Consider the following 24729-nt stretch of genomic DNA (forward strand, 5'->3'; position numbering starts at 1 on the left):
CCTAAGGCTGGTACTGGCGCGAGTCTATTTTAGCTGATATAAATTAAGAGGAAAAAAGAAAGGAAGTATTCTTGACAAGCCACCTTTTTTTCCCATGTTTTTGTTGCGTCAATAGAATGGAAGGTTTAAATATTCCAGCATACTCTTTTTTTTCTATCATTGCAAGAGTAAGGGACACGATTTAACTGGAATATATTGTTGTAGCTTAATTGGAATGAATGCCCTCAAAATTTTGCTTAATATGCCAATTATTCCGAGAGTTATGACAAGCACCGCCATTGTAACACTTTTTTTGTGCACCTCATGTGTCTCCAAGCAAGTGGCCAGCTATAAAAAGCTCCATTTCGCTCCTCATATGTACAAGGGGCAGGTGGGGAGGAAAACGAGAGAGGAATGTGAGGATTGCATGCAGCGAGGACCGTATGCATAAAAAAACACCATATTTCCTTCCAATCATCCAAGCAGCTGACAGGGAACAAGACACCACAGAACGAATAGACAGAGGTGTAGGTTTCTCAGCTCTAAATACACACACACACACACACACACACACACACACACACACACACACACACACACACACACACACACACACACACACACACACACACACACACACACACACACGTATATTCCTTGCTTGTTGTGGTAACATTAGCAAACCCTAGTGAAGTGTGACTAGAATTCCTGAGCGCCACCACAAATTTCCAGGAACACCATCAGCTGACGTTCACCCAACTAGCGAGCTTCGACTTCCCCCGTACTGGTGTTAATCGTAAACTTGCGTCTTTTTCATTGACTGTTGCTTCATTCCATATACTTGTCGACTCACCAAGAAAGAGAACCACGCTGCTACAGTCAACATTATTATACCTGGTGATTTGCTTGTCTGTAATTTGTATTTTAGGTAAAGAAGTAATGATATATGTGATTTAGGTAAGCAGAGGTAGAAAAAACTGATTGGCAACTACAGTAGACTCAGCAATGAAGGGAACCAAGCTGCTACAGTCAACATTATTATACCTGGTGATTTGCTTGTCTGTAATTTGTATTTTAGGTAAAGAAGTAATGATAGGTATGATTCGCCTATACAGAGTGAGCAAAGACTTACCTGCATTAGACTCGTCTGAGGCAGAATTAAAGGGGGAAGGTTTCGCTTGAATCTCAAATATGTATTACTGTTAGTGGCGCTGCCTGGCTTCACTATAACTGGAGTCGTTGTGAAGTCTTTATCATCCTCCTAAAGATTTGCCCTCCTTGGTTGCATGACTTTATTGTTGTGATAGATATTACATAAATGTAACTTTAATTGATCCCTTCAGTACTGAAACGCATTTTTACCTTGAGTTTTAGGCATGATTAGACAATTTTATTTACATTAGGAAGGGTTTATAGAAGTTAAAAGATTAATGCCCAAAGTCTTCACTACTTTATTTCTGAAGCTGTATAAAATCACCATATATGTACGTAGTATGCAGAATGAATATGAAAACGTGTCATGGTACTGGAGAGATTAAGAGTACATATAAGAATTGAAAAGCAAGGTGGTACAGTGGATCCGTGCGTGCTTTGGGATCTAAGGGTCTCCAAGCGCACGGGTTCGAATCATGTCTACGGTCTGAGTGCAGGTTGGGCTTCCTCACTCGGGGCCACGGTTTCCTAACGGGTGGGCTTTGAAATAGGAGGTACCCTTAATAAGTATCCCCTTTAGCCCATAAATTCCCGTGAAAAGCCCACATGGTATAAAAAAAAAAAAATCATACGGGTTGAATTTATCGTTTCTCTGCCTCAGGGAGAATAATTGTCTCCTTTCAGCGTGTGATTGTTATAAAAAAATAGAAACGTTAGAAAATGTTTAGCATATTTTCGAATGTCGATGATTTTTCCACTGATGAAGAAAACATTCCCAGTATTCTTTATTGTATATCGCTATGAAGTGACTTATTCATCATATCCTTCCGTCGTGTGCGTTGCTGTATGCATATGTGTGTGTGTGTGTGTGTGTGTGTGTGTGTGTGTGTGTGTGTGTGTGTGTGTGTGTGTGTGTGTGTGTGTGTGTGTGTGTGTGTGTGTGTGTGTGTGTGTGTGTGTGCGTGCGGGTCTGCGTGTGTATGCGTGTATGCGTGTGTGTATGTTTATTTGACTGCTGGCCTAGATTAATATTTTGGCGGCGTCCGGTGTTTGCTGTTCGCGTGGTGACAGCTCTAGGATGGGGAGGGGGACCCTTCATTTGACATCCGACACCAGACTATGAAATGAGGCAGCGTCGGCAGTGGTAGGCGGGTGAGGCGGGAGCGCGATTCGATGATGAACAGCATCCGCCCCCGCACCAGCCTGACTCAGCTTTACACAGCACGGCAGACAGTTCTTGGTCGCCCGCAGTCCCACACCGCCAGTATACATCTCAAGTTCCGTCCATTCTCTCACTCAATCATCACTCTCCTGCAAATGAATGAAGCTGAGTTTTGAGCGTCTGAATAGGAATAAGTAATAGAAGAGGGTATAAAAAAGACACATTGGCGGTCATTCTTACGGAGGCTCAACAAAGAACAAGACGTGAATTCATAGTAGGTTTTTCTTGAGGTTCCATTAGTGTGAGGAACTGCTTCAAGATCTCTCTCTCTCTCTCTCTCTCTCTCTCTCTCTCTCTCTCTCTCTCTCTCTCTCTCTCTCTCTCTCTCTCTCTCTCTCTCTCTCTCTCTCTCTCTCTCTCTCTCTCTCTCAACTGGTGGATTCTGAGAGAGAGAGAGAGAGAGAGAGAGAGAGTTCTTTCATGAATCTTCAACGTTGTATTTCAATTTTGAACCGCCAGTTATGGGTAGTTCATGTTAGAACGTGTTGAGCATACTGTTTTGGTACCTATGAGACAACGTACCAGCTCACACACACACACACACACACACACAATGTTAGTATGAGTGATTGAATTTCCTCCCGAACACTTAATACTCCTAAAAATAACCACTATTGATGATCTCCGGGATGTATCACATTACTCCCACATGATGAACTAGAAAATTACACAACCTTTTAGAAGATGTAATCAATCATATTTAGCGTCCGCTCCCTAGTTAATCTTCAGTTTTACAATGTTGGAACAGGCGGCTTCCCTTCCCTCTGTTACCCAAGACCGCTCCTTTGAAGAGAGCATATGGTCACCTCAAGGTCCCCGTTTACGTTTCTCTTGCATTCCTCCACCTCTTGAAGTACAGACACTTGGCGACTACTTATCCAGACCAGCAACTCTTATTTCTCTCTCAGCTCCCTAGCGTCACTCATGCCCGTCACTCATGCTTTGCTCTCTCACCACGACTATTTTTCAAGGGTCACAGAGATGATTAGCGGGGTTTCCAAGAGTGTTTTTCCTGTTAATAATGTAGAAATATTGCCATTCTGCCTCTGGAACCGTAAAAAAAAAAACACCTTAAAAACCTCGTGTAAATTCAAATTAAGCCTTTTGAATTAGTACAGGTGAAGCGCTGAAGTGTTTGAGAATACGAGCTTTAGTCTCATTGTCCTAGCGTCTAAATGTAGGCAATCTATTAATGTTTAACGTGTACAACGACCAGCAAAGAGAATATAAACAAAGAGTGAAACGTTCTTTTGCGGGGAGAAAACGTGCGTGTGTGTATTCAGCTGCTCATTCTCTCCTCAGTATCGCTTATATTTCCTTCTCTTTCCTCTTGGTTCCTCAGTGCCACATGACGCCGCTGTTGTGACTCCTAAGTGTAATGAGTAAGCCAGTTCTTCAGTAATAGAGAGAATACAAATATAGTCTGTTGTAGGGAAGATTGGTATTATTATTATTATCCTGTTAGGGAAATACTTCAATTTCCGTGAGTTTAACCCGTTCAGTACTGGGACGCATTTTTATCATGAGTTTTGGGTGTGATTAGACGAATTTATTAACATGAGAAAGGGTCTATGGAGGTCAGAAGATTAATGGCCACAGTCTTCACTATTTTAATCCCCACTTAAGTTTCTGAGGTTGTATAAAATCACCAAATAGTAAGCAGAGTGAATATGGAAACGCGTCATGGTACTGAAGGGCTTAAAAGAAAATGAACATCACATAAGCGTCACATAAGATTAAAATACTATCCAGTAAATGCCTGTCATATTAATTTACGCAGGAATATCTGTTAAAAACCAGTGTGTGAAATATAAAGAGCATACATGATTCTCTCTCTCTCTCTCTCTCTCTCTCTCTCTCTCTCTCTCTCTCTCTCTCTCTCTCTCTCTCTCTCTCTCTCTCTCTCTCTCTCTCTCTCTCTCTCTCTCTCTCTCTCTCTCTCTCTCTCTCTCTCTCTCTCTTCGCTCCATGATCTCAGAGAAGCAGAGGAAGGAAAATACAAAGAAGGTAAGAAGACCGGTGTTTAGGTGTTATCGTGCAAAGATCCAAGGCAGGAACCAAACACAGCCCACCGCCTACAGTGATCTTATCCCAGTCACAAATGTAAGGCTCACAACACCTGTCTTTTGGAGTCCCGTCTGAGCATCACCTGAAAGCATTACCACGTGAAAGCTTAAACCCAAGAAGCAACGCATTAACTGGGAAATACAAACCTCTGTTGTAGTATTTTCTTTTCTTTCTTTTTTTTCTCTTATTCAGCGAACCGGTGGGTGGACCAAGTGGTTTGTTAATTAAGTAAGGATTCAGTTTAATTACGCTCGCTTTTATTTTATTTTTTTTTCACGGGAGTCTTTGCTAAATAACTTTCCATTATATTCCAGAATGACGTTAGCAAAAAGGAAACTTCTCTTCATAAAATTGGGCTTGAATGTTTAGAGAATAAGTTATTTATTGGATTGAAATGAAATACGAGATATAAATAAGAACTAAAATCGTAGTAGTAGTATTTGTTATTATTTGTAGTGTGAAACAGAGACAGAGACAGAAACAGCGAGACAGAGACAGAGACAGCGAGACAGAGACAACTAGACAGACAGAAACAGCGAGACAGAAACATAGACAGCTAGACAGAAACAGAGACAGAGAGAGAGACAAACAGCGAGACAGAGACAGAGACAGCTAGACAGAGACAGAGACAAAAACTAGAAAATCCCTAAACGAACACTTGAGCAGTTTTGTCATAGTGTCTCGCATGGGAAACCTCAGACTTGTGAACTTGTGGAGGTCGATGGGGCGAGGTCTTTCCGTTGTGTTGTGGGATCAAAGCCAGTTTAGTCATCGTGTTAAACCTAATGACGTTTCTTGGCCCGTTCTACCTCCACCAGCATGAGGGAAGAAGGCGGCGCGTCTCTCTATCAAGCTGTAGACGCACTAACCACCACCTACACACACACATACACACACACATACACATACACACATACATACACACACACTTTCCGTTTTCCAGCTAACTTAAGGAGGTAATTAGTCTTTCATCAGGTGGTCGACACACAGCACCAACACTCATCAGTCTGCCCCTCTCCTACTCCCTCTCGCCTCCTTCCTTCCATCCCGCTTATCCATCTTCCCTCCACCACCACCTCTGCCGCCATACCTATCACCGTTTTCTGAAATTTTCTCTGCGCGTTACCTTCGCAATATTCAAAAGGCTCTAATTGAAGTTATAAGTGTTTTTTTTTTTTTTTAGGCTGTTCTTTTGGTGCTAGTGACAGATTAACAAGATTTCTGCACTACTTATATAAGAAACACTCTTGAGAACACGGCAAAGCATATATGTGGCCTTTGAAAATAGTCGTGGTGAGAAAGAGTAGTGTTTCTAAATACGGGCTAACTCTTCCTTCTCTCTTTCTCCCTTCAGACGCATTCTCCGATCCTCATCACCTTCGCTGCTCATCATTACCATTCCCCACACCCCCTCGCCCATCATCCCTAACACTACTCGCTCTAACAACCACCCATTACTTCCACTATCACTCCTGTCTCTCGCTCAGACCATTCATGCATCCCTCACCCATCTCTCCTACTTCTCTCCCCTATGAACTCTCTCCTCTTCATTACGCCTCCATCACAGCTATAGCACGACTCCCTCTCTCCCTCGTGAGTTTCCTCCCCCTCAGTCCCTCACGTGGGTTTGCTACATATCCGCAACACGCACGAAATTAAACACCGAGACAGCTTCATGTACGGAGGTGCGGCCTAATGGACGTTTTAGCGGAGGTGTAGCCAAGCAGAGGAAGGAAAATGAAAAGAATGGTTGGTCAGAGAGAGAGAGAGAGAGAGAGAGAGAGAGAGAGAGAGAGAGAAGGTTATCAAGTTTTCTTATACCTTAAATACAGTTTTCCTAATATACCAAGGAAATTTATGTCATGTATTAACAGAGAAGGTGGTATGTGCAAATAATATACATGAATTTAATGTAGAAAATTATAACAGCATCAGAAGACAGTATATTATGAGTTTCAGTTCTTAAAAGCGAAAATAGAAGCAGGTAATGACAACACTACTATATTCTTGCCATTGACATCAGTAGGGCATGCACACAAGATGCTAAGACGGAGAGCGTCATATTTAAAAGAAAAAAAAAAAAATTAGAACCTGGCATCAAAGCACGGTACATTATGAGTCTGAGTGAGTCTTGAAACAAAAAATAAACTGGTAAACACAACACTAGTATATTCTTGCCACCAAAATCTGTTAGAGCGTGTAAACAAGATGCTAGGCAGGAAGAAAGTAAGGGAGAAGATTACCATGGCATAGTATACAGCGTTGATTAAAGGTTCACTTCCCCCCCGACTTGTGCTTCATGAAACGTCAGGCAAGACTCATGAGACGTGGGTTAGGGCATTCACTGAGCCGCCTCGCCCGCCATCCCTCCCTCCCCTCCCAACCACATGTATTACAATATTGTCTGGCTTATTCATGTGTTGGTTTGCTCGCCCGTAAGTTGCTCCTCTGCCTAGGTAATAGTAGTTGTAGTTGTATAGTTGTTGTTGTTGTTGGTGGTGGTGGTGGTAGTGGTGGTGGTTTGTTACTGGTTTCGTTTATTGATGTTTAATTTTCCAATGTTGGTTGTCTCATGTTTAGATGTTTAAGTGAATTGTCATCAGTGAGTGTTAACCCCTTCAGTAATGGGGCGCATTTTTACACTGAGTTTTAGGTGTGAGTACACGATTTTATTTGCATTAGGAAGGTTCTATGGAGGTCAGAAGATTACTAGCCAAAGTCTTCACTAATTTAATCCCCACGAAAGTTTCTGAAGCTGTATAAAATCACCATATGGTAAGCAGAATGAATATGAAAACGTGTCATGGTACTGAAGGGGTTATGTTAGGTGAGGTTACTGTACTCAGTAATTAATATTCATGCTTCATTTGTTCTCTTCGAAGCCTTAAAACGAAACACTGCTACGCCAAACCTTAATCATTCTTAAAACATGCATTTTTTTTTCAATATACCATTGCCACTCCCTTGACAACATTAGATTCTCCTTACCTGTGATAACATACGAGGAAGAAGACGAAGAATGAACGAGTGAGAGAGGTAACGAAGAGAACAAGTGAGTTAGAGATCACAACCAACTTACCTTGCCTCCCTTATTCGTTCATTCTTTGTCTTCTACTACCATGCCTTTCTTCAACGTAAACATACATACCTTGACTTGAATTACCATTACCTCCACCACCACCACCACCACTCTCAACAACGAGCGGTGCTTAATCTTAAATCCATCCATCCATCCCTCAATAACGACACCACCATCATCAACAACACTAACCACCTCTTACCTACAGAAACACGCAAGGAAGACCAGGAAGAGCATAGAGACAAGACAGATTGATAACAACTTAAAAACAACACTAAACACTTCTTACCTACAAAAACACGCAAGGAAGACAAAGAATATACAGACAACACAGATTAACAACAACTACTTCAATAAAGACAACACTAAACACTGCTCACGTACAACAAGCGAGGAAGACACAGAAAAAGAACGAGTCTAGAGGCAAGGCAGAGGGCAAAGATCCCAACTCCCTGTAGTCGTGAGTGGGGCAAGTAAGAGGACGTTGAGGGAGGCGAGTGATTAGGAAGTCATTAACTTGAACGATCCCTTGTGTCACTGCGAAGAATTACTATGAAGGCTTCCTCCTGACGGCGCAAATTTCAGACGCGTAGAGAGTTAATTACCACTTTATTCTGAGGTGAGCCTGGCTAAAAGAGGTCGCGCCGCTCTCTGTGGGTGTTACATAAGGAGATAATGCTGAGAGGAAAAGTTGGGCAGCTACGTAACAAGAAAATAAGGGCGTGAGAAGACAAGGTAAAGTTACAAAGTTAATATGAAACTTATGGAAGAAATTTGTATTAAAGTCATATTAAAATGAATGGGAGAAAGTTAAAGTGCTGGAAGAATATTGTAATAGTGGTAAGCAGTTGGAATGATATTGGGTACAGCTTTTTCATATGTCAAAATACAATAAATTAGAAAGGTGAAATATTGTCTATACGGAAAACTTAAGATTAATGCATGTAACTTAGAGAATAAGAATACCTTTTAAGAAATTCGTACAAGGATGAAAGGAAAAATACGAGTCATTCATTATTCTTGCAAGATAAGTAAACTATAGCAGTAACAATAAATAATATAATGTAGAAAAAAAAAAGGTGGGCGAGAAAGAAAAGAGAATATGCATGTATTTATTTCGACAAAATTAAAAAATAAATCATGGCTTCACAGCGCAAAATCCTTAATCCTGTTATATTTACCTTTGATAATTGAGATAAACAGAGACAGCAGTGTGTGTGTGTGTGTGTGTGTGTGTGTGTGTGTGTGTGTGTGTGTGTGTGTGTGTGTGTGTGTGTGTGTGTGTGTGTGTGTGTGTGTGTGTGTGTGTGTGTGTGTGTGTGTGTGTGTGTGTGGGTGTGTATGTGTGGGTGGGTGTGTGTATGTGTGCGTTTCCGAGATTTAGCTGTGCATTGTAAAAAGTATAGCAGTGTGTGTGTGTGTGTGTGTGTGTGTGTGTGTGTGTGTGTGTGTGTGTGTGTAAACCAGACAGCCCCCGAGCCGCGTGTGTAAACTGATTGGACAACAGCCACACCAACACTTCGTTAAGGTTTTTTTGTTGTTGTGTGTGTGTGTGTGTGTGTGTGTGTGTGTGTGTGTGTGTGTGATTCAATTGACAAATTTCCAAACCCGAGTTCAATTTGTTTCTATAAGTGTTTTTTTTTTTTCTTTTCTTTTTCTTTATTTTTACTACCGGTGTTTTAATGTTATGGGTTTTTATCGCATATTCTTTGTCTCTGGCTCTTTCGTTTGCCTAATTCTCTATTATTTAATCTAATAATACTAATAATGATAAGGTTGATAATAATAATAAGGTTGATAATAATGATATAAGGTTTAATCAGATTCTAGTACATACATACTGAAAATATACATGGCGGGGGATCTACGTCTATCTGTCTGTCTGTCTGTATGTTTGTCTGTCTATCTATCTCTCTATCTATCTATCTATATCTATCTATCTAGTTTTCCATCTATCCGTCTGTCTATTTCTCTGTTTATCTATCTATCTATCTATCCATCCATCAATCTATTTATTTATTCGTCTCTCTCTCTCTCTCTCTCTCTCTCTCTCTCTCTCTCTCTCTCTCTCTCTCTCTCTCTCTCTCTCTCTCTCTCTCTCTCTCTCTCTCTCTCTCTCTGCACACGAGTAATGCGATGCCCATCATGCCTCATAATGGCGACAGACTCATGCTTGTGTCTGTCGGCGGGGACTGACTGGAGGCGGGCCGATACAGGAGCCGCACGACAGTTCCCAACACACAAAGTGGCCGTCACCGTGCAATAATCATTCTGCATATTATCATTAGTATTGTACAAGTGACACCTCCGCGTCCGTGGCCACCCGCCCTCGTTAGCCTCCACCGCTGTCAACTAATTAGGCGGCGGGTTGTGACCACTGGGAAGACCACCCGAGACTGTTGGGACTCTGGGGAATGGGGTGGGGTTTAGGGGCAGGGATGGGGCAGGGACGGGGTACGGAGAGGGCAGGTAGGCGAGCTGGCATCCACATACGCACACGCACACGCACAAGCCCACGCACAAGCACACGCACAGGAAACGCATACACACAGGAAAAGGACAATACAAGGAACGTAAGAAGGAAAAGAAGAAAGAACAGGAAAGAAAGACAAAAATAAGAAAAGAAGGAAGAAACAAAAAGAAAGGCAAGAAAAGAAAATGTGTGGTTGAAGAATAGACGAAGACGATAAAAAAGAAAAGAGAAAGAGAAAAATAGCAAATGTAAATGAAAATCAATAGAGAGGAAGAAGAAAAAAGAATTAAAAAGAAGAAGAAAACGAAGGTATCTTATCACCAGAGCGTGAATAATGTAATTATCAACCGGAAAACTTTACTCACAGCCGACCGTCACGTATTTCCCTCAACACTAACTTCCTGCGGTGTTCTTTCCCCCGGCAGTAACTACATTACCGAGAAGAGGAGCCTCCCTCCCTTTGCCATGCCTTGCCTAGCCATTGAACAGGGAAAAGATTGTTCTCTTTATAATCTAGACCGTGTGACATACTTGCATCATATATCGCACATTACAGCTACCTACTATGCATTTCAGAGGACGAACAGGTGTGGGGATGTATGAAACGTTGCATCGTTCCACACGGGCAGACCTGCAGCCCAGGCTTGAAGAAGCTAAACTCTCTGCCGCTGCTGAGATGTCGGGGGGAGCGGTTAGAGGGTTAGGTGATCACGCGCTTTCGAGGATGACACGCGGGACAGGTCAACAGACATCATTCACGAAGGCGTGGATCCCGTACATCATCAACCTTAATAATGATAGTGATGATGAAGAAGACATATTCGTGGATAGTGGCAAAAATTAAAATAAAAACTGCGCTGAGCTCTTGTTTGTTTATATCATTATTTTGTCCAGAGAGAGAGAGAGAGAGAGAGAGAGTGTGTGTGTGTGTGTGTGTGTGTGTGTGGGAGTGGTGGTGGGATGGGGAGAGGGTTGGGGCAGACAGGAGTGTGGAGGTAGTGGATGAGTGGACGTCACAGCTTCTTCATAATTCCCTTGTTTGATTCACTGCTCCGCTGATTTAGCTAATGTGGGCTTCAACCTTAAATGACAAGGGTAAACGCCTTAATCAAACACTTCGGCAATGCACGATAGTGTCAAAAATTGCGGGAAAGGGTAAAAGAAGCTGTGCCAAAATATCCTTCTGATTCAACTGTTTGTTTGGAAGTTGTATACGAAAAATGATGCCTCACGGCCTCTGAATTGCATAGTAGACTACTTTGTGTTTTTCCTTGGGGTACGTGCAGATGGTTAGCAGTTTGAGTTCTAATAAAGAGTTTGGTGTAGTAAATTAAACAATCCGAATTACGAAAGATAGTTATGTAGAAAAAGTACAGGAAAAAGATAATTAGTAATGTTTATCGTCCGCTTGTCAACACAGAACTGACAAGGAAAAGTAAAGTGTGCATTATAATTCTCTAGATTTGCGTAAGTTACAATAGAAGGATACCACTTAGGGGAATGATACAAGCGGGGACCGATTAGGATTCCGTGTACGCTGATGTGAAAAATAGTGATACTTCAATGAGAAAATGCGTCGTTGAGGAAAAATTATGTTGTGAAAGAAAAAAAGTAGGCAGCATTTTACTTCCCATCCTTGTTGCATTTTTATGAGTGAAGTTGAGAACACGTTTAAAGCTATAGACGAGTTACTAAGGGGAAGGAGAAGGGCACTGGGTCTTGGGAATACTTATTTTGAACTCGGTGTTATTAAGCCATTCGCTACTGGGACGCATTTCTACCATGAGTTTTGGGCATGATTAGACGATTTTATTGACATTAGGAAGGGTCTATGGAGGTCAAAAAATTAATAGCTAGAGTCTTCACTATTTTAATCCTCGCATAAGTTTCTGGGGCTGTATAAAATCACCATATAATAAGCGGAATAAATATGAAAACACCTCATGACACTGAAGAGATTGGGAAGTGTCACATTTTCAATATAAACCACTAATAAATTGAATATACCTTCTTTAAATCATGTAACAACTTCTCTTTACAGCAAACAGCACCAGTCTCGCCTAAAGCTGACGTAATCAACAAAATAGTACCAGCAGAAGATCGACCAGCCCAAGGTTAATCATGAAGTAGCGATGGGGCGAAGGTGGTGTGGGTGTGATCGGGCTCCCCGCGGCCCGCTATTCATCGCCCGCGGGAGGGAGTCAGCCCCACCTCCAGACAGCAAGGTGCGCCGAGTAATTATCTTTCCAGCGATGAATGTTGACAGATGAGCTATCCCAGGTTGAGGGCTCGTAATGAGTGTTGTTGTTTTCTCAGTCAGTGTTGGGTTTCTGGTTTGTTAGTGTGTGGTGCTTGTATGGGAACTGTGATATGGTGTGGTAGCTTTCCTCAGTTGATAAAGAGCTTTGAATATCGTAGAAAAAAATAAATGTATTCTAGAACTCTATTTTTTAAAGCGAAAACAAAAGATAGGATTTTTTTTTTTTTTATTTGTTAATCTATTTATCCGTACAATAACGAGAATTTCAATAATGATCTCAGCACAGTGTCATCCAGTTGAGTGATTTGTGCAGTAACGAGTGATTCACGTCCTTCAGTTTCCTTTACGATGGCCAATACTTACATAGTGTTGTTGACTTGTTGTTGAGTAATTTATGACGCTCCTTGCCGTCATACAGTGGAATTTATGTTGACAAAATATGAGTTTTACGCAGAATAGTTAAACACACACACACACACACACACACACACACACACACACACACACACACATAGATAGGTAGATAGTTTTATTGACCACAGGAGTTCATAAATCCAATATGCAATTGAAATAACAACGTAGTCCAAAAAGTTAAATTTCCTTTACGCTTGCACTCAGTAATACGCACTCAGAATACAATGCACTGTTCTGCAGGTCATATCTATCTAGAGTAAACTGATCTGAAAATTTCTGTTCCATATGGGTGAACTAGTATCTATCTCTAATGTGTTGGGTCAGTGTACATTGCTCCACCATATGTCTTTCTGAGTGCACCTCACTACAAACACGAGTAAATTATAAGCAATGTCATGTTTTATGCTTACCATAACAAACATTTTAGATCACTCATTTACACTTTGAAAACAGTAGTTCTTTTGTTACGTTAAATGATACAGGTTTTTGTGCAGTATTTTTCCTCTCATCTTTTCCTTGTATCTTCCTACAAATTCCTTGACGCGCAAGTCCAAATATCATAATTGTTTGTTATCAAAATATCATGTAATTTGGCAGGTAGTTTATCTTTTTCACTCCGAATTGCAATAATATAGCTTCCTTAAGAGAGCAGACGTGCATCACTGCTTCTTAATCTCATGAACCACCGAACGAAACAGCAGCCATTCTCTCTCTCTCTCTCTCTCTCTCTCTCTCTCTCTCTCTCTCTCTCTAGACGTGCATCACTGCTTCTTAATCTCATGAACCACCGAACGAAACAGCAGCCATTCTCTCTCTCTCTCTCTCTCTCTCTCTCTCTCTCTCTTACATAAGCTAATGTATTTGATGTTATAAATCGCTCAGGGATTCTCTGTCTTAACACTAACACAAGAAACATTAGCTTCTTATTGAACAAGGCTTACTATTGGGAGTTAACAAACTGTTCCAACGAGCAGGAGGGGATGAGAGGGGGAGGAGGAAGTGGGGAGAGGTGTAGAAGAGAGGTGAAGTCGGAAGAAGAAAACCTAGGGAGGCGTTATTTCTCTGAAGAAGTGTGTTCAGACAAGGACATTCTACTCTGCACTTAATTTTGAGACTCTAGGTGTGGTAGTTTCGGTGTTTGAGGGTGTTGGTGTTCGAGGTGAGTGGAAGGTCAAGTTGCTGGAGTGATAGGTGGGTTAAGGAAGTTTGACCGTGTTTGAGGTAAGATTAAAGGGCTTATTTGGAGTGGTGGGTGCTTTCAAGAGTGGGGCTGTGTTTTGAGAAAAAGATTAAAGGGTTTGGTTGGAGTGGTGAGTGACTTAAGGAAGTCTAGTTATTGGTGATGTAGTTTAAGTGGTTTTTTTTTTAAAGTTAGATTTATGAGTTGTCAGGGTATGGAAAACCAGGTTAATTATCTTTGTGGCCTTCGGAGGTGGCGTAGTTAAGAGCAAGGTGTTTCAGGAGCTAGACGTGTTCCTGTTATTGGTAGTAATTTTTGTTAGTGGTTTTTCCATTCCCTGTCGGTGGTGTTGGTAATGAGTGTATGTATTTCAGTTGAGATAGAGGAAGCTTGAGGTTTAGAGTTAGATTTGTTAGTGTTCTCGATAGTTGTGGTGTTTGTTAGCGTTTTTCCATTCCCGTCGGTGGTGTTAGTAATGGGAATGTGGTCGATTTCGGTGGAGATGGAGGAAGCTTGAGATTGTAAGTTTTTGGTGGTGTATGGTATTTAGAGGGTAAGGAGTGCTGGCAGGATGGCTGTGAGAACAGTCGTTAGGGGAAGTAAATGTGTGACTCTGTTCAAGTAAGTCTTTAAGGTGTTTTGGTTGTAGATGGTGGTTAGAGGATAAGATCAATTACTTTAATGATTCCTTTATTCCTGTACATAAACCTGATCAACGAAGGGGCTTGTGTATAATACATACGTGTAACCATATTTGGATTCAATGTTCACTTGTCTTTACTGGTTTCTTTACTGGTTTGACATTCTTCAAATGCTAGTTAAAATATATCACTGGCTAAAATTCCCTTCGTGGCACCTAGGTGGTAGGAGTGGTAAGAGGATACCGCCTCCACAAGGACCACAACTACAATCTAGTGAGCTAGACTTAAGTATGCTGTCATTACAATTTACTGCCATATACATGCATTCTGGTTAGGTAACCAGTACACCCTCTCAACATACTCACAATAACACTTACAATCTGAGCTTCGATTTCAACAAATTTAATTTGATACTTTTGTTTCAGGTACTACTACTTCTGAGGAGCCTGCCGAGCTCAGGAGGAGCTTGTTGAGCAATCTTCTCCGGTCCCGATGGAAGTTAAAAGAACACGCAAGGGAAACCACAAAGATGCTTCAGGCTTATACGTTCAGGATCCTGCATCGGCCATAGCTCCTGTTCAAATTCACCCGTCCTGATAAAGGAAGCTGGATGATGGCATCTTTCTACGTTCAGGAATCGTCCAGCGAGAAGCTCTCATGATGGGAGCAAGCTTTAAAGATTGTCCTGTCAGTTTCAAGACCTTTGTTGATTTTGGCTGGCTTTCCTCCTGCATAAGTTTTTTTTTTTTTTGTTGCCTTTGGCCAGCATTCCCTCTTGAATAAAAAACATTGCTTCCTTTCTTTTTTTTTTGGCCTTGGCCAGCATTTCCCTCTTGAATAAAAAAGCATCGCTTCCTATTTCTGATGTTAGCCACTTGGGTTGGCATGTAATTCATTTAGCTGTGTACTTTTGCAAATAAATTATAGTTTAAACTATCGTGTCTTATGTTCCCGACTGACTCTGCTGCTCTCAAGAATACGTTATTCAGATAGTTATATTGAGTAGCTGTGAAGCAGATCTGCGCAATTTTACTGTTAAATGGTCCTGTGAAATTCGGCTGTGACAATTGTTACTTACAGGGGGAAAATCAAATTCTGACGTATGACAGACAGCTTCATTAGATCCTTTCTCACATATATATTATTGCATTAAATATTCGCTAAATACTCAAATCCCCCTAAAAATTGCACCAAAATTACAAAAACCATAATTTGTCTATTTTCCATAAAAAGTTTATCCACAATTTGTCTACTTTCCACAAAAAGTTTAGAGAGCACCACAAAAAGCGCAAAAACTTTCCACAAAAAGTGTAAAGAGCACCACAAAAAGCGCAAAAAAACAAAAAAGTAGCCCAGAAAGCCCAAAAATATGTATAAATAACCCCATATTTGCCTTGAAAAACTGTACTAAGTCGAAAATACTCCGAAGAGTCTCCGGAGACAAGGCACAAGTATTTATTTGTTAAATAAAAACTATGTTCTCTCCATCCTTTTATTTTATTTAAATACATTTTGACTTAGTCCAGAATGTAATAAAAAAAAATCTGGACAATTTTTTTTACCATTCTGGACATTTTGGACTTAATTTTTTTTTCACATTTGGACTTAAAATTTTTACAATACAATTTTTTTTTTCACATTTTGGACTTAGAATTTTTTACAATACAATTTTTTTTTTCACATTTGGACTTAGAATTTTTTACAATACAATTTTTTTCACATTTTGGACTTACAATTTTTTTTACTTTACAATACAATTTTTTTTCACATTTTGGACTTAGAATTTTTTACAATAATTTTTTTTTCCACATTTTGGACTTACAATTTTTTTCAAAGTAAAATTCTATACAACATTCATAAGGTCCACTTTGTTCCTAAGAGTGTTTGGTCGATCACAAATATTACTGAATCAGTATCATTCACAGAATCAATTCTGGAATCTACTAGAACACCACTATCTATAACAACTGCAATCAAAGCTCTACATAAATTTTTAAAACTTGGCAATTAAATTATAAGATTGGTAACAGATATGCTTTCAGCCTAACAACACCAAGGTGATTGATTATGTCTCAAGGCTCAAATAATTACATAAAATGGTTTTCACTAAACAAGACTTTTAAGAGAAAAATTACCACATTCAACATATATACCAGCAGTACAAAGTCTTAACACTGATTCTCTGATCACAGCTCCATAGCATTGCACATTCACTTCTTATCTGAATTCAGTCAGTATGTGCACTCTGTCAACAATCATCTCTGATAACCCAATTTTCAATAAACAAAAAATCTTTAATTTTCCAATATGGTGGTACTTCCACCAACTTCTGTCAAACTGATAAGAGAAAGAAGCAACACAATGACTCATCCCTACACCCTTCATACAGACATACAACAAGTGCCTTCCTCCATTCATCTGATAGCTAACCCTTGCTTCCATACCAGATCAGACATTACCATCCAAGCTACTACCTGTCACTTCTACATCTTGAGTACATTTCTAGTTATCTTATCTTTGCCACCTTTTAACTTCAGTAGTTAGTTAGTTCCTGTGCTATGTGGATTACTGTAAGATTGTTTGCATATATTTTTTGTTAGCCACACAAAATTCATTAATCTTGCTTACAAAATATTCGTTTGGTGGTGATAGAACCTGACACTTGCACAAGGAGTACAATGTTTTGGTGCTGTGTTATCACTCACTCCTCTTGTTTACTTGCTCATTCCTACCTTAATATATCCACATACAGTGAAGCAATGGAAATTTGTTAATAATATGTCAAAAAGTAGTGCACTTAACTACTCACTCTGGGTAACAGTTAAAGACTGAAGGAATGGCAGTGGTCTTGAGGATCTTTCTTTGACATTTTCTTTCCTGTAGGTCACCAGCAGAAAGGCCTGTGGGTTGAAATGGAGCTCACAAATGCCAGCATAGTCTGGGTTCCAGTTTGTGGCCTTGTGTTCCAATACAGCGATCCACTTATTCCTTATCTCTGGCCTATGTGACTGGGGAAACTTGAACACTGAGTGCCTATATGCAGTAGACCCACCAGCCTCATTACTTGCCTTATCTGCCTTGATGGACCTTTACCTACTGACAGTTGAATGCTGTACACTTCACCATCACTAATCTGGTCTAGCAATCTGAAAAAAAAATTCATGTTGTAGCAAACATCAGAGAGCTGCATTAATTCAATTGCTTAATAATTACTACAAATGTTAGCTGAAAAATGTTTTAGTCAGTAGGCCATATTAGGATCACTTGGTTATATTAGGTTCAGTAGGTTTGGTTTTGGTTATGTTAGGTATAAAGAGAGAGAGAGAGAGAGAGAGAGAGAGAGAGAGAGAGAGAGAGAGAGAGAGAGAGAGAGAGAGAGAGAGAGAGAGAGAGAGAGAGAGAGAGAGAGAGAGAGAGAGAGAGAGAGAGAGAAATGGAAATGTGCTTTTTTCCCTCTACTTTTCTGGAGGGTCAACTCAATTTAGCATTCCCCACCTGAAAATTGCACTTTCTCACCAGGTTCCCTATATGTTGTGACTGAGATGGATGAAGAAAAGAATATATTAGATGCTATTAATAAGGTTTACCTGCACTCCTGTAGATTTGGCCTCCCTCTCTCATGATGCACTAAGAATTGCCAGCAAATGTTTTTTTCTGGTTGTGTTGCAGTTAGTAGTGACACCTACTAATCAAGCCTAACCTAACCTAGCCCCTGGACTCCACATGGGGCAAGGTGTTGCTGCCACTTTTCCTGTCCTCCTCCACCCACCCACTCATGCTTTTTTCTGCTATACCATGAACTTTCTTCTATAATATCAATTCAACTGGGTTATTGTTCAAAACATATTGTAGCTTATTGATGATATCATTGATTTTATGTGAATAACGCTTGGTTTCTGTTCAGCAACACACTTATCACAAGGATAGTTAATGGTTTTCCTAAGGTCTGACAACCATGCATTCCTCTGGAACATCACTCAAACCGAGATCCAGGAGCCATCTTAGAGTAGATGAACTATAGTAATCTCTCATGGGGATCTCTGTTGAAGGCTTTCTCACAGTCCAGGTAATTCATATTCACAATGTGCTTACAATCCACAGCATTGACCAAGTCATCCAGATGGCACAACATACTTATGATACAGCTCTTCTTTTTTTCCAAAATCCATGTTGTTGGGTAGAATTTGCCCTGATGATCATTTCCATGACTTTGGATGCTATACTGGTCAGTGACACTGGTTGGTAGTTACCAGATTTGTCTTGTTTCCTCTCTTATATACAGATTTTTATTTATTTATTTTTTTGTTACAGCCTATAGCGCCTGTAGGCACACTTGAAGAGGGTATGGGAAACGCTGTTCAGCTACTGTCCATAAGTGGCACAGGCAATTTTATTTATAGTGGTAGCCATATTAGGGTCCATATCACCACCCAAGCACATCTTGTGTGTAACCACCTAGAACCTGGGTATCATGGTGACATGTAGGTAACTTTAAACCACTTGACAAATGGCATAGTTTCAAAGAGGTATGTGGTGGGATTCGAACCTACACGTGGACATTTGCCCGATACCACGCTCACCACCTTATCCATTATGCCACCACCTTCCTCCAGTCAAGTAGGGCATCACCAGTCCTCAGGGATGTAGCATATATGTCTGTAAGTAGGGCACAAAATATGTCAGCACAGTTTTAGTACCTAAGGTAATATCTTGTCAGGTCCTTGGGATTTACTGTCATTTAGATCAGAAAGTTTCCTTCTAACATCTTCCTTAGTTATGAGGATGTACAATTTGGGTCCTTAGAACACTTGACTTGGCTTGTGTCTTCCCTCACAAACACAGTGTTGGATGCTCTATTCATTAACTGGGCACTTGACTTGATTTGTGTCTTCCCTCACAAACAGTGTTGGATGCTCTATTCATTAACTGGGCAATCTCTTTGTTGTTGTTTATGTGGTTTGCAGTTTCATGATGGTTTCCTTTACTGTGGTTTTTTATCTTACATATGCCCCAAAGTATTCTGTGTTGCATCTACTACCACCTTCTTTTCATATTCATACTTTGCTGCCCATGTTGCCAAAGTTGCTGCGTTCCTATCTCTTTAATACAGTTCGTGGTTTCCTGCTGTCTTATGTGTCCAGTATTTATCCTAAATGTCTTGTTTCCTCTTCAGTAGTCCTTCTAATCATGTGTTCATCCACTTTGGTCTTGTTGATTGTTTCATTTTTCTCCAAGTGGGAATGCATAGCTTCACAATTTCATCATAGTGGTCTCTGAATATATCCTATTTCTAGCTGGCAGTTCTGTCCTTCATGTAACCTCCTGGAACAAGTTCCTCATTTTTTCATTGTCTACTTTATGAAAGTTAAGCTTCCAAGTCCAATCCTCTTTTAATTTTGGTTTTGACTGCTAGTAAACTGAAACAGAACTGCATGTTTACTTAGTCCTAATGGTAATTTATTTTCATTTCTAATAGTTTTATACAAAACATGAGCTAAATATTTCACGTTCATTGATGGTATAAATACATTACTGGAGACTCTAGAGGCATGTAGCTACACTGCATATTTAATCAATAATTTTTGTATACAAATACTCCTTTGGAGAGAAAATACCACTAAAGAAAAATTTAGAATTGTCCAAAAGACAGTGCTCAAAAAACATTAAAAAGCCAAGATGATACACTTATCTTTTTAATTTTTATGTAAGAGGGAAAAACTGGCCAAGGGCCACACAAAAAAAAAATCTTATTGCCAGTTCCCTTGCAGGTCTGAGAGAATTAGCCACAAGAAAGGATTAAATGTCTTGAAACCTTCCTCCTAAATGAAGTCAAGACATAGGAAGTTGTAAATGCAGAAGCAGGCAGGTTCCAGAGTTTACCAGAGAAAGGAATGAATGAGAGTACTGGTTAACTTTTGCATAAGAGAGAGGGGCAGAATAGGGGTGAAAGGACGAAGAAAGACCTGTACAGCAAGGACGCAGGAGGAGGGGAGGCATGCAGTTAATAAGATCAGAAGAGCAATCGGCATGCAGTTAATAAGATCAGAAGAGCAATCAGCATGAAAATAGCGGAAGATAGCGAGATGCAACATTCTGGGGGAGAGAGGAGGCCGAAGAGGAAAGCAGTTGATGAGACAAAAAGCTTTTGATTCCACCCATCTAATAAAATTGTGTGAGTGGAACCTCCTCAAACATACGAAGAGTACTCCATACAATGGGAGGAAAACTGGCGCAGACGCCTCAGAAAGGTGAGGTAGCAAATGCATTCCAGAAGAAAGATGCTAGACATAAATTAGATAGGATAAACAGAGATAGTGAAAAGATTAGGAAAGATTTCCAGGTGCAAATAGGAGAGAATAAGATTAGGATTCCAAATAAGGAGACAGCATCTAGGAAGGTAGCAGGACTTAAATGTTTTTATGTAAATGCCAGGAGTCTTAGGAACAAGAAGGACGAGTTATCTAGTTATATAGTTGAGGAGGGCCTAGATGTTGTATGTGTCACAGAGGCATGGGTAAATGAGGAAAAGTTTAGGAAAATAGGAAAGAATATGAAGTAGATGGATACATTATGTATTTACACCAGAGAATTGGTAGGATAGGTGGAGGAGTAGTTATTTATGTAAAAAAAATCCTTCATTTCCAGTCAGGTTAATGGTATTAAGGTAGATAACAGAGTAGAGTCCTTATGGCTGGATGTTAGAGTAAACAAAAGTAAGGTTATTAGAGTAGGAGCTTTTTATAGGCCACCTAACCAGTCAGCAGATGTAGACAACCTTATGGTAGATGAGATAAATAGGGGTGTACTAGTCAGACAATTATCTTAGGGATTTTAATCTTAAGTCAGTAAACTGGGAGAGGATGGTAGGAGATGCTAGTGAAAATAAGTTTATGGAAAGTTTTCAGGATAACTATTTAGTGCAGATGGTAGATAAACCTACTAGGGGGAGGAAGGTTTTAGACATAGTACTAACAAATATTGAGCATTGTTTAAAGGAAGTTGAGGTAGGAGAGACTTTAGCAAACAGTGACCATCATATAATTAGATTTATCATTAATTCCAGTAGGGATAATATAGTGAATAAGACTAGAGTCCCAAACTATCAGAAAGGCAATTATGGTAGGTTACGTCAGTTATTAGGAGAGGTAAACTGGGAAGATAGTTTTGGAAATAAAACTGCACAGGAGATGTGGGATATTTTTAAGGTTGTAGTAAAGGGTATAGTGATGCAGTGTATCCCTTACAAAGATATAAGGCAGAGAAACAGGAAGCCATTATGGTGGACTCATGAGATAGGTAGCCAGATCAGAGAGAAGAAGAGGGCATACAGAGAGTTGCAGAAAAGTGGGAAGATGTAGATTTGATTAGGTACAGACAGGTCAGGGATGATTTGAGTAAGGTTATAAAAAAAGTAAAAGGCAGGCAGAGATAAAACTAGCTAGAGCTGGGAGTAAAGATCCCAAAAATTATATAGTTATTACAAGGTCAGTGATAAAAGAAATAAGGATAGGATTGGACCACTCAGAAAAGATGGTGTAGTAGTGGATCAAAATGAAGACATAGTAGAATTATTGAATGAACAATTTTCTTCAGTATTTACTAGGAAAGAATAGGAAATCCTGTTACAAACAGTGCGACGAGTAGTTTAAGAGCTTTAGAAAATATTGATATAAAACCGGGAATTATTAGGAAATTTATTCTTGAACTAGACGATAGGAAAGCTAGTGGTCCTGATGAGCTACATGCCAGAGTACTTAGGGAGGGTGTAGACAGTATTTCTGAAGCACTTAAGTTAATCTTTGAAAGATCACTTAGGTTTGCTGAGATACCTCAGGACTGGAAGTTAGCTAATGTTACTCCAATATTTAAAAAGGTAGGAAGGATGATGCGAATAATTATAGACCGATCAGTTTAACTAGTATAGTATGTAAGATACTAGAGAAAATCATTAAGGGTAGTATTTGGGAGCATTTAAATGAGAATAGATTAATTAGAGATACCCAACATGGCTTTAGATCAGGGAGGTCCTGTCTTACAAATTTGCTCGATATCTTAGAATATATTACCAAGGAGTTAGATGATGGAAATAGCATAGATGTTATATATCTAGATTTTAGCAAGGCGTTTGATAAGGTACCGCATAGGAGGCTAGTGTACAAATTGAGACTACATGGGATAGGGGGTAGGTTAGTTGATTGGATTAGTGAATGGCTTTCTGATAGGAAACAGAGAGTAGTATTAAATGGGGCAATGTCTGAGTGGAAGGAAGTGGTTAGTGGGGTACCCCAAGGATCAGTGCTAGGACCTCTTCTTTTCTTGGTGTACATTAACGATTTAGATATAGGAATTAGTAGCAAAGTATCAAAGTTTGCAGATGATACTAAGATAGCATGTGCAGTACAGGGTGAAAAGGACAATTACAGAATACAACGAGACCTGGACAGGCTGATAGCATGGGCAGACAGGTGGCAGATGGAGTTTAATTCTAAAAGTGTCAGGTTATGCATTTAGGTAAAGACAACACAAACTTTAACTATGAGATGGAGGGATGTTGGCTAGAGGCAGTAGAGGAAGGAAAGGATTTAGGAGTAGTGATAGACAGGACTATGAAATTTTCAAAGCAATGTTTAGAAGCAAGAAATAGGGCAAATAGGATCCTGGGTTTTATAAATAGAAATGTTAGTTATAAAAGTAAGGAAGTGGTGCGTAGCTTATATAATTCCTATGTTAGGCCCCATTTAGAGTATTGCATACAGGCCTGGTCACCCCACTATAGGCAGGATATCAACATGTTAGAAGCAGTTCAGAGAAGAGCAACTAGGATGATACCAGCATTAAAGCGCCTGGAGTATAGAGATAGATTAAAGGAATTAAACATGTTTTCATTTGAGAGGAGATGTATAAGAGGGATATGATAGAGTTATTTAAAATGTTCTCAGATACAAACTACATAGATGTGAGATCTTTCTTTACCTTAGAGGAGGGAAATAGGACTAGAAATCATGGCAGGAAGATTAGAAAGCAAGGCTGCAGGTTAGATATAAGAAAATATTTCTTTAGTCATAGAGTGGTAGACTTCTGGAATGCATTGCCAGAGACGGTTGTAAATAGCACTAGTTTGACAATGTTTAAAAACAGATTAGATAAGCACTTAAATTTATTAGATTTATAATTATGTATAGCACTGCATGATAGTTTTATAAGAAATTTACTATAGTTAAACAAGACATGATCCCCATGTATGGGGACCACAAATTGTAGAGGATTTCGCTGCAGGACTTACCCCTGTTAATGGGCCAAATATTTAGAATTAGTATATAATGTATTGTGTACTTGTAAGTGTATCTTTAAGTACTGATGACGAGGTCGCTGTGCGACAGATACAGGATAACCTAGATGGGCCCTGGTGGCCCTTTGTTATCCTATTATTTATGTTATGTTATGTTATGTTATGTTATTGAAAACATCAGACATGTTCTATAGTAAGTACTTTATCACGTTGCAATGTGTTTTTAATGAATAAAGAGGTCTAACCCTGCAGATATACGTCATTTAGAAAGAGGGGACAATTGTCAGGAAGCATGTGTCAAGTTTACCATAATAATATTGAAATTGGGTGTATAAGCCTTATTGAGCTGGTCATGGCAAGAAGACCCATGTATTTACCATTTTCCCCCTTTTTACACGCCATTCAAAGTGTTTTAATCAATAAATACACATGCAATACACGTTCATAAAACATTTCGACTAACCTAGAGTAATAATGGGGTTTTCTGAGGGTGAGGTGCAATCAGGAGAGGCGAGTGGCGACGTGAAGGTTCATCGAAGGTTTGTTCCAGTTCAGTGCTCGGGATTTGTGAAAGCCTTTGTATCGGCTCCCTCTTTTTTGTATGTTTCTTGTCCTTACTTATGTTCTTATATTTTTGGTTTACTTTCTTTTGTCTTTTTTTTTCAAATTTTGATCACATATTTTTTTTTTTTTTTTTTTTTTTTTTTCATTTCATCAACTGATTGTTGATTTGTGGGAACAGCGCGCAGACACGGCCTTCTCATACGTGACGCAGCAGACCAGCGTCCAGCAGTGGCGCAGCTCGTGAGGCCTTTGGTACCCGCTGTCCTGGCGCCAAATGTAGAAAAAAAAAAGGGCCGGTGTGTAGTCTACACTCTACAGTCTATGATTTAATTTATCATTCTTTTTCTTAGTAATGTAAATGTAAAACTAGCATTTATACGACATGTACACTTGGATGTTCCATTTTTTT

At 39.8% G+C, this 24729-nt stretch overlaps 2 long non-coding RNA genes across 2 annotated transcripts; one reads left to right on the forward strand and one right to left on the reverse strand.

Moving 5' to 3' along the window:
- Positions 1 to 13654: 13654 nt before the first annotated feature.
- LOC123504340 lies at positions 13655 to 15400 on the forward strand. Its single transcript, XR_006674822.1, has 2 exons — positions 13655 to 13837; positions 14893 to 15400. It is a non-coding gene; the product is annotated as an uncharacterized LOC123504340 (long non-coding RNA).
- Positions 15401 to 16277: 877 nt separating this feature from the next.
- LOC123504348 lies at positions 16278 to 24603 on the reverse strand. Its single transcript, XR_006674827.1, has 2 exons — positions 24220 to 24603; positions 16278 to 17613 (listed from the first exon to the last, which is right to left on the reverse strand). It is a non-coding gene; the product is annotated as an uncharacterized LOC123504348 (long non-coding RNA).
- Positions 24604 to 24729: the final 126 nt, after the last annotated feature.

Source organism: Portunus trituberculatus, chromosome 15 (genome assembly GCF_017591435.1).
Source record: "Portunus trituberculatus isolate SZX2019 chromosome 15, ASM1759143v1, whole genome shotgun sequence".
NCBI lineage: Eukaryota > Metazoa > Arthropoda > Malacostraca > Decapoda > Portunidae > Portunus > Portunus trituberculatus.